This window comes from Emydura macquarii, unplaced genomic scaffold (genome assembly GCF_026122565.2).
Source record: "Emydura macquarii macquarii isolate MOO-44397 ecotype Brisbane River unplaced genomic scaffold, CSIRO-AGI_Emac_v2 contig_3506, whole genome shotgun sequence".
Lineage (NCBI taxonomy): Eukaryota > Metazoa > Chordata > Testudines > Chelidae > Emydura > Emydura macquarii.
In genome coordinates, this window is record NW_027133643.1 from 4,255,059 (window position 1) to 4,263,408 (window position 8,350).

The 8,350-nt window shown below is 43.9% G+C and overlaps 1 protein-coding gene across 2 annotated transcripts in view; it reads right to left on the bottom strand.

Moving 5' to 3' along the window:
• TUT4 (terminal uridylyl transferase 4) overlaps positions 1-3,475 on the bottom strand; it is a 72,099-nt gene extending 68,624 nt beyond the window's left edge. Inside the window, exon 1 of one of the 2 annotated variants that reach the window (XM_067535611.1) lies at positions 3,271-3,474. The gene's annotated coding sequence lies outside the window, so the exon portion shown is untranslated. Of the gene's footprint in view, positions 1-3,270 lie in introns of both variants that reach the window. The other variant, XM_067535612.1, reaches the window with a different exon arrangement.
• Positions 3,476-8,350: the final 4,875 nt, after the last annotated feature.

Consider the following 8,350-nt stretch of genomic DNA (forward strand, 5'->3'; position numbering starts at 1 on the left):
CAGTCAGGAGTGCAAATAAAACACCCCCTTGACTGACATAAGTTTCACTGACAAAAGTGCTGGTGTGGACAGCGCTATGTCAGCAGGGGACACTCTCCTGCCAACACAGCTACAGCTGCTTGTTGGGAGTGGTTTAATTATGCCAACAGGAGAGCTCTCTCCTGTAAGCATAGAGCAGCTACACGTGAGATCTTGCTGCAGCACAGCTACAGCGATACTGCTGTGCCACTCCAAGATCTGTAGAGTAGACACAGCCTGTGTTAAGAAGAACAAGTCAGAGAGAGAGGTGTGGTCTCAGCACAGGATCAGGAGCCAGGGACTCCTAAATTCTAGTTCCTGCATTGATGACTCCGACTGCAGCTGGGCAAGTCAGTCTCTGTCTCAGTTTCACCACATATAAAATGAAGCTAAACCTACTTCCCTATCATACAGCTCATCTTTGTACAGCATTGTGCAGATGGAAAAAAGCTATATGCCTGATCCAAAAACCACTAAAATCAAGGGACCCACTGACTTTGGATCAGCCCAGTAAGTGCTAATGTATTATTGTAATAATGCCAACAAAATATGTACATATTTTATGTTATAGAAATGCATTCTACCACTCCACTTATATATGACAGCATTTTGTCTTCAAAGGACTCCACAAACAAGGTATTAATTTAGAATTAACCTTAATCAGTTGTACATGTTTTTGGCATAGGAATTTATCTGAAAGAAAAGCCATGGAAAGAATGTTAAAACACTTCAGGACACAGACTGAGCCGTGACAGTCTGCAAACAAACTATTGATAGCCATCTCACAAGCCAATGTTTATTTTAGTCAAGAAAGAAATTCTGAGGCTACTTACCACTGCCAATTTTACATAGGAAAAATAGTTTTTATAAAAGGCTTCTACCTCAGCCTTGCTTCACAATGGTTGCATTTCAGAATATCAGTTTTTATTGTCAGCCTCACCATAACAGAAAAAGAAAGCTGATTTCATAATGGAAAGTGATTGAATTTTATCATTCGATAAAATTAGTTCAAGTATAGGTTTACTGTAACATCATCATAGCCAAAGGGGCTAATTAGAAACCATGTATACAATTGTACATGTGTGATTCTGAATCAAAAAAACGGGTTTACTTGTAGGATCATTAAAGTCAGAGGACAGTGTAAAGGAGCTTAGTAAATTATAATACTGCAAAGTTCAAGAGAAAATTACTGAATTATCCACAAGTTAAAAAGAATTTGTGACTATCACAAACTCAGAGTTAGGCTGTATCAGTACACTGATTGGTAATGTGTAAAAAGTAGTATAGATGTTGACTAATACATTAGACTTTGATCCTGCACCTGGGTCCATGTGAGTCAGCTGCATGATCAGGACTTTAATTGGTGGTGTGAGTAATCTATGCTAAACTCTTCTACGGTTCATTCGGTGGGACAGGGGCAATCATAACAGAAGGAAACTTTGAAATTTAGAAAAGAATACCAAAGACCAATACTACAATACCTAGAAAATATTAGGATTTACTCACAGCTATGCAAGATTTTGCACTGGCTTGAAAAAAAAGAACAGTGTGACTATAAAAAGCAAAATTATTACTCTACAGGCAGAATCACAACAGAGTAGAGGAGGTCCGTCCACCTCACAAGAAGAGATGGGTAGAGATGTTTTGCTTTCAGGGGTGCTGATGGGCAATGTGCTCATTGGCAAATCGTGCTCTACCTTTTGAAACACTTGCCAATATAGTGCTCCATGTATTTTTTTTCTGCATAGGTAGAACAAGACCATGGCCATGTCTCCTGAAAATCCAGATACCCCTTATAAGTAATTCAGTACTGCAGGCAGCTTCCCTTCATGCGTTTGTTCACAGAGTGCATACACACAAATCATTGCTGCTTCCTATAGAGGAATATGAGGTGGAGAAAGGGGACTCCCTGTTCCCTCTCCATCACTCCTCACATGTGCACAGGGCAGCCATAATTTCACCTAAAACATCACCATTATAGGAGGACTTTCATACTGGGGCAGGTCTGACAGAATTATTACACAACAAGCAATTACTCTGCAGGAGGTAGAATTGCTGATCTGTTTGGATAAGAGATCTCTCCCTCCAAACTTAGCTTCTGCTGCCAGATGCTGTAATTAAGTCCTACTGTACTTCTGTGTTTGGGTGGATTATCCCTCATCATGGAAATAATTATGTCATGATTATTTAGGGTTTGATTATCACAAGCAACTACAGGAGTTAGGAGCACAAGTCTCACTGAAAATCAGAAACATTTTGACTTCTCAATAGATTCAAACAGAAAGGAGGTATCCTGGATCCAACGCATACTGTCCAGGAATCCAAATCGGCAGGAAGTTATATGAAACAGCAAATGCAAGGTTATTAAATCCCTGTTAAATATACTATGTAATATTTTACCTAGTGTGACAGTCCCTCTCTAATGATTAACTCAATATTTCAGAAACTAAGTCTACATCTGCCTGTTTTGCCTTATCTTCAGTGTTTACTGCTACTTTTTGAGACATCTTTAAAAGTAAGAATGCTGCAAATAACCTGACATGTTCAGTCAATTGACAAATCCTCTACAACATATCACTAAAGCATGTATTCATTCAGCTGCATTTGGAGGTAAGGTAAGCCAACACAAGAGCAGGAGATTAGCTAAAATGATCCCTGTGTACAGTATGGAAGGAATGAATATTGGGGTCTTGTAGGATGAATTACTGTCTAATCTAGGAAATAAAGATCCCTTCCACTCCATTACACCCAAAACTTTAGTACATGTAGGATCAGTGAACATGATTATTTCAACCTTACAAGTATCACCAGAGTTCAGTAGCCATCACTAAGATTCCTAGGATATTTAGAGGATACATGGGGCAATCCTAAATTGATTAAAAAACAATGCAAGTGGCTAAGAATAAAGCAGGTAATTATGCCAGTTTACAAAACATATAAAGCCTCCCCTGACAGTTTATCTTCCCAATGCAACACTAAAATAATGAAATTACCATGGAGGTTAAAAATCAAGAAAGCCCTGTCTTGATGGGCACAAAGTGTGTGTTTTTCAACTGAGTTTAATACAACTGAAAAGCCATGTTAAGATGCAGACTAATAATTGAAGTTGTATTCACTGGCTGTGTTAGTCTATTGGGGGATCCCAAACTGCAACACAGCTAGCTAACACAGCTTCAAACATGTTAGTTTGCATCTTAATGAGGACATTATGTCATGCTAAGCAAACACAACTGAAACAAAGACCCTTTTTACCTGTCAAGACATACCCATGGGAGAATAGCAGGGGGATCAGGGTATTCTTCTTAGACAATGTTGTTACTTCTCTAACATACATTTAGGACAAGTAAGGAGGGAAAAGTCATCTGAACAGGATATGAAAAGATATCTCTAAAAGAGTAATATATTAAGAAACATGAAGCATAGCACCATGGCTATAGCCAAGGATGGGGAGCTAGGAGATTTGCCTTGCACTGTAGAACTGCCATGGACTTCCTGTGTGACCTCAGTCAAGCCGCTTCACCTCAACTTTCCCAGCTCTAGACTGGGGCTATGGCTGTCATCTCACCAGCGATTAGCCCCCAGAAGCCAGGGAGGGAGGGAGCTGGGGAAAGGCAGGGTCCTGCTAAAAACTATTGTGTATCTCCTACCCAAGGACCTTCACGGCAGACCCGCCCCAGGCTCCCACCCCCAGGGGCTATTTAGTGCCTGCATCAGCCCCCTCCATAGGGATTTACAGCAGCGCTGACCCCCACCCCACCCCCACGGGGGGAGGCCGGAAGCAGGGAGAGACAGTGCGGTACCCCCCCGCCCCGGCGAGAGCAGCAAGGGAGTGCAGGCCGGGCCTCAGCACTGGGGGTCAGGGGGAGCAGAGCGCCGAAGGGAACGTGCGAGGTGCGGTAAGCGGGACCCCTCCCCCCCGAGAGCCCCGGGGCAGGGGGTCCCCAGGAGCCGCCGCCCCCAGCAGAGGGGAGAGCCCAGCAGCAGGGAGGGGAGCAGCGGCCGCCTAGGGGCTCCTAGGAGCCTCCCCTGCGCCCCGAGCTCGGTACCTGGCTGCTGCCCTAGGGCCGCTGGGGCTGCGCCCCCGGCCCCCCCATGCCCGGCTCCGGCTACGGCTGCTGGAGGCCCCGACGCGAGTGGCTCAGTCCGGCCCGGCCGCCATGTCAGCCGCGCCGCGCACTGCATTGTGGGGGGGAGGGGGCTCATCATCGCCACCTCCGCCCGCGCCTGCCCGCAGGGAGGGGGATAGCGGCACCTCGCCTCCAACGCCTCCACCGCCGCCCCTTCCCCTCAGCCCCCCACTGCAGGAGACGAGGGGCATGGCTGAGTCCTAGAGAAACCTCTACGCCCCCCCGCCATCCCAGGGGCTTGCGGGGCGAGGGGGAGCCATGGCCCGCTGCCCGTGCGGCCCCGGGGAGGTGCCCCTGCTCCCTGCAGACAGCGAAGCTCTCCCCGCCCCTCTCGCGGCCTTGCAGCCCCCCCAGCTCGGGGCGGGTGGCTCCAAGCCTGCCCTGTCAAGGCAGCCGGCTGTGGGGGTTGTGACCTGCCAAACCGGGGCTGGCGGGAGTCCCAGCCCTGCTGCTGTGCCTTAGCCGCCCCCCCCCCTCCCCGCTATCTCCTCGGGTGAACCCTGCTGCCTTCCCCCTCACGAAACGGCTCTGGCCTCCGCCAGCCCTTCCCCGGGAAACCCTCGGTGCAGCTGGAGGCTGGGTCTGGGCCCCTTCCCTCCCCAGCGCTCACAAGGGGCAGGAAGGGCCTGTGGGGCCCGTCTTGGTATTGCACTTTCCAGGGGAGGGGTGGGGGTGACCAGGGGAAGTGGGCATAGGCAGATCTTTGGGCAGCGCAAATCTCTTGGTGACCCCAACCGCTGCTATCCCTCATGAGCAGCAGGAGATTATGGGATTGGCACCTAATAACAGCCACAGGAGGCCTCCCTAGAAAAAGGGAAATTAAGGATTAATGTAGAGCCATTAGAGAGATTCACAGGAACCTCTTGAAAATCTTGTATGCTGGTGATAGAAAAAACAACACGGGGGGGCTTTAGGCTTTATATATGTATATGTAAATATATAACTGCATTCACTTAAATATTGATTGTTACATACACTGGCAAGATGCAAAAAATACATTGTAAAAACAGCATGATCCTTACAAACTAATATGCTCCCTCATGGTTCACTTGAAGTTCACAATTAAGAGTGAGGATTGTTGCCCAGGTAGGAAGCCAAGCACAGAACAGCTGAGACTCTTTCTGTAGACCTGCCTAAACTTTTCTGTGAGTCAGCTCCCAAATCCAGATTTGAACCCCTTACTTCAAGTATAATCTGCCTTCCCATTGTACACTTGATTTGTCAACATTCTCTAACTTCTCCAGAAAGAAATCAATCCTCCTGCAATTTCACTTTGTACATGTCATTTTACAGGACATATGGGAGGGGGTGAAGAGTGTGCAGTAGATCAAAGGCATGGAGGGGGTTCAGAGGAGACAGAGGCAAACAAGAAAGGTGGAGTCTTAACCACATTAAAGTGTTTACACATTTAAACATTTCTAAATTTAAAACGTTAAATGATTAAAGTTTTCATTGTGGATAAAAGCCTCTCACTGCATTCCTCTCCACCATCCACTATACAACATCCCAGCCATGGATCTTTTTTTCTCCCCCTATTCCAAAACTTCTTATGGACTCAGTAAATTCTCCAAGAGGGGAGCCCTACTTCGGTGGGCCTCTTGAGAGCTGACAGAACAGAATTTTCTTCTTGTGGACCACCTCATTTAAAGTTTTGGGGCTAATTTTTTTTTTTTTTTTTTTTTTTTTTTTTAAATCAGGAAAGCTATTCACAAACATCCTTCAGTAATGTATAGAGTCATAGGACCGGATTTTCATTTACACTAAGGCTGCTTTACATCACATTGGCAGTGTAAAGGGGCTTTAAAGTGGCAGTCCATTTTAAGGTCTCTACACTGCCAGGGCAGAACATTATTCTGATTCATGTAATGTAAAATTGATATAATTTAATTTTCTTTTATTCTAACAAAATTCCCCCGCTAAAAAAGCTGTTAAAATGTTAATGTTGAAAGTGTGTTTCAATGGAGTCCTAACGCCCAAAAATATTACTTTCTTTACAGAAATTGTATACCTTTTAAACAAAAAAAAGTTTAAATGTAAGAAACCTGGAAATGACCAGTTAAATGCAAACCTCCCAACCTTCAAACAAGCCTGTGTGTGAAAGAAGTGATCAATATATGTGAGAAATCACATAAAAATGCAGAACCCCTCTATTTTGTTGCACGCACTATAATTGACAAAACTTTTTAAAAATATAAAACCTGTTCTAAGGATGTATTCTCATGCTGTGAATTAAATAAACCGGTTGATTTGTGTTTGTTTGGTTTTTAAAAATCTTTTAAAAACAAAAGGCAGGAAAACAAAATGTGCAACCAAAAAGACCTTTACATGGTGTATCAGTAAGGTTTGAATGCTGGATCTTAAGAATCATGACTATTTGCATGAAGTATAATTGTTGTCCTCTAAATAGACCAGTCACTAAAGAGGAACTTGGTATATTTTGCTATTGGGTTACACAACTATTTGCTCAGTACCACTGGAACATTTGAGATCCGGAATCTTCAGATCAGTTCTTGGCTCTGAAAGAGGCTTATAGTCTGCTGGTTAAGGCAGTGGTGTATGGTCTAGTGATTAAAGACAACATATCCAGGGTACCAGATTTCATGTTTTTGCATTCAAAGGCTATGTGACAAAGTAGATAAGATTTATAGTTGCAATATTAGAGACCTGGGTTCCATCCTCCACTATCCTAAAATGACTGTGTGAAACCTCTGTTAACTTATTTGTAAAACGAGAATGATATCTGACTGGCTTCCATGGCAGGAGCCCTTTCTCAATAATGAAATTTCACAAGTGCACAGAAATATAACAGTAGAGGGGAGATCAGAACTTCTGGCACTAAACTCAGTGCATCTTGCCCGAGGCTGCCGGGGAAGGTGGAGGGTTTTTTTTCCTTTCACTCATCTGTGGAACATATACTTCCTACTAAATTGGCCTAACAGGCACAGAGAAGATGAGGAACATCCCACACAATGTAAACAAAGTTTTCGGCTAGGTCTCCATTGCCATATAATCTTTCTTCACTCACTGTAACCCCACCTACTACATTACCTATTAAAACCTAATGTAGACCCCTAAAATATGAAATATTACATGCAAAAGTAAAAACATTTTACTAAATGACCAAATCTCATTTCCTATTCAAAGGATCAATTTCCAATATACTATACATATGCTGCTACCTTACTCACTATAAAACACTGCATGCTATTTCCCCCTTTGCCAAAGAGTAGTTGAATTCTAGGCATAGCATGTCCGTTTCCCTCTTGGAGCAGAAATTGATGACAGAGTCAGGTATTTACTTGGTGTAATTTATTTACAACATGTACACAAGTCCTGTTCCTTCAAACAAGGGTGATAACAAATGGCACACAGGCAACCTTTTAGAAATCTCTTGTAAGGCCCTAAAGTAGGTGTTTTGCTCCATCTCTTTCAAGACTCTCACTCTAAACTCCCTGCTTAACCCATAGTTAGTAGTTTCAGCCCCAAGCTCCTGAGTTTTTACCTGAAAAACCCTGCTAACCCCCAGGCTACATGGATTAAAGAAGTGGCTTGACCATTAACCCCTCCTTGGTGCAGCTGCTCTGCAACTCAGAGAGCTCAAAAAGGCCTGATAAAAGATGTTTTAACCCACATAATGTCTTTATATCTGGGTATAGTAACTACCTGGCATCAACTCTTTCTGTGGAGAATTTTATCCTGACTGTACTTCTTAATGGGCAAGCCATAGTATCAATGATCCATAATGAGCAAGCCAAAGGTACCCTTTGGTGTAACGTTAGTTGCTATACAATATAGTTAAAATGCACATTTGTAAGTTCTACACATACACTGGACAAAAAAATCAAAATAATGTGATTTATCTTTCTAGGAAACAAAGGTAAGACTAGAAATGTGGGTGTCCAGCAACCCATGAGGGGGAGTTGTGCTACCACTAATGTTAGCTGAGTTGAAAGGAGCAGCACAGACATTTATATGGATGCACCTACAAATGGCCTTACTTACTAATACACGACACAATACTTCCTTATGGAGTATTTTTAATCCCCTAACATTCCTGGAAATTGCACACGCTCCACGGCCACTGTATGAAACACTGATGCATGCTACAGGCAGCTCTAAAGGAGAGCAAGTGCTGCAAACCCTTTTGCAACCACTCCTCCTTTCCGGCAGTGCGTTGCTGTGTGAAAGATTTGTCAAAGAGGTCT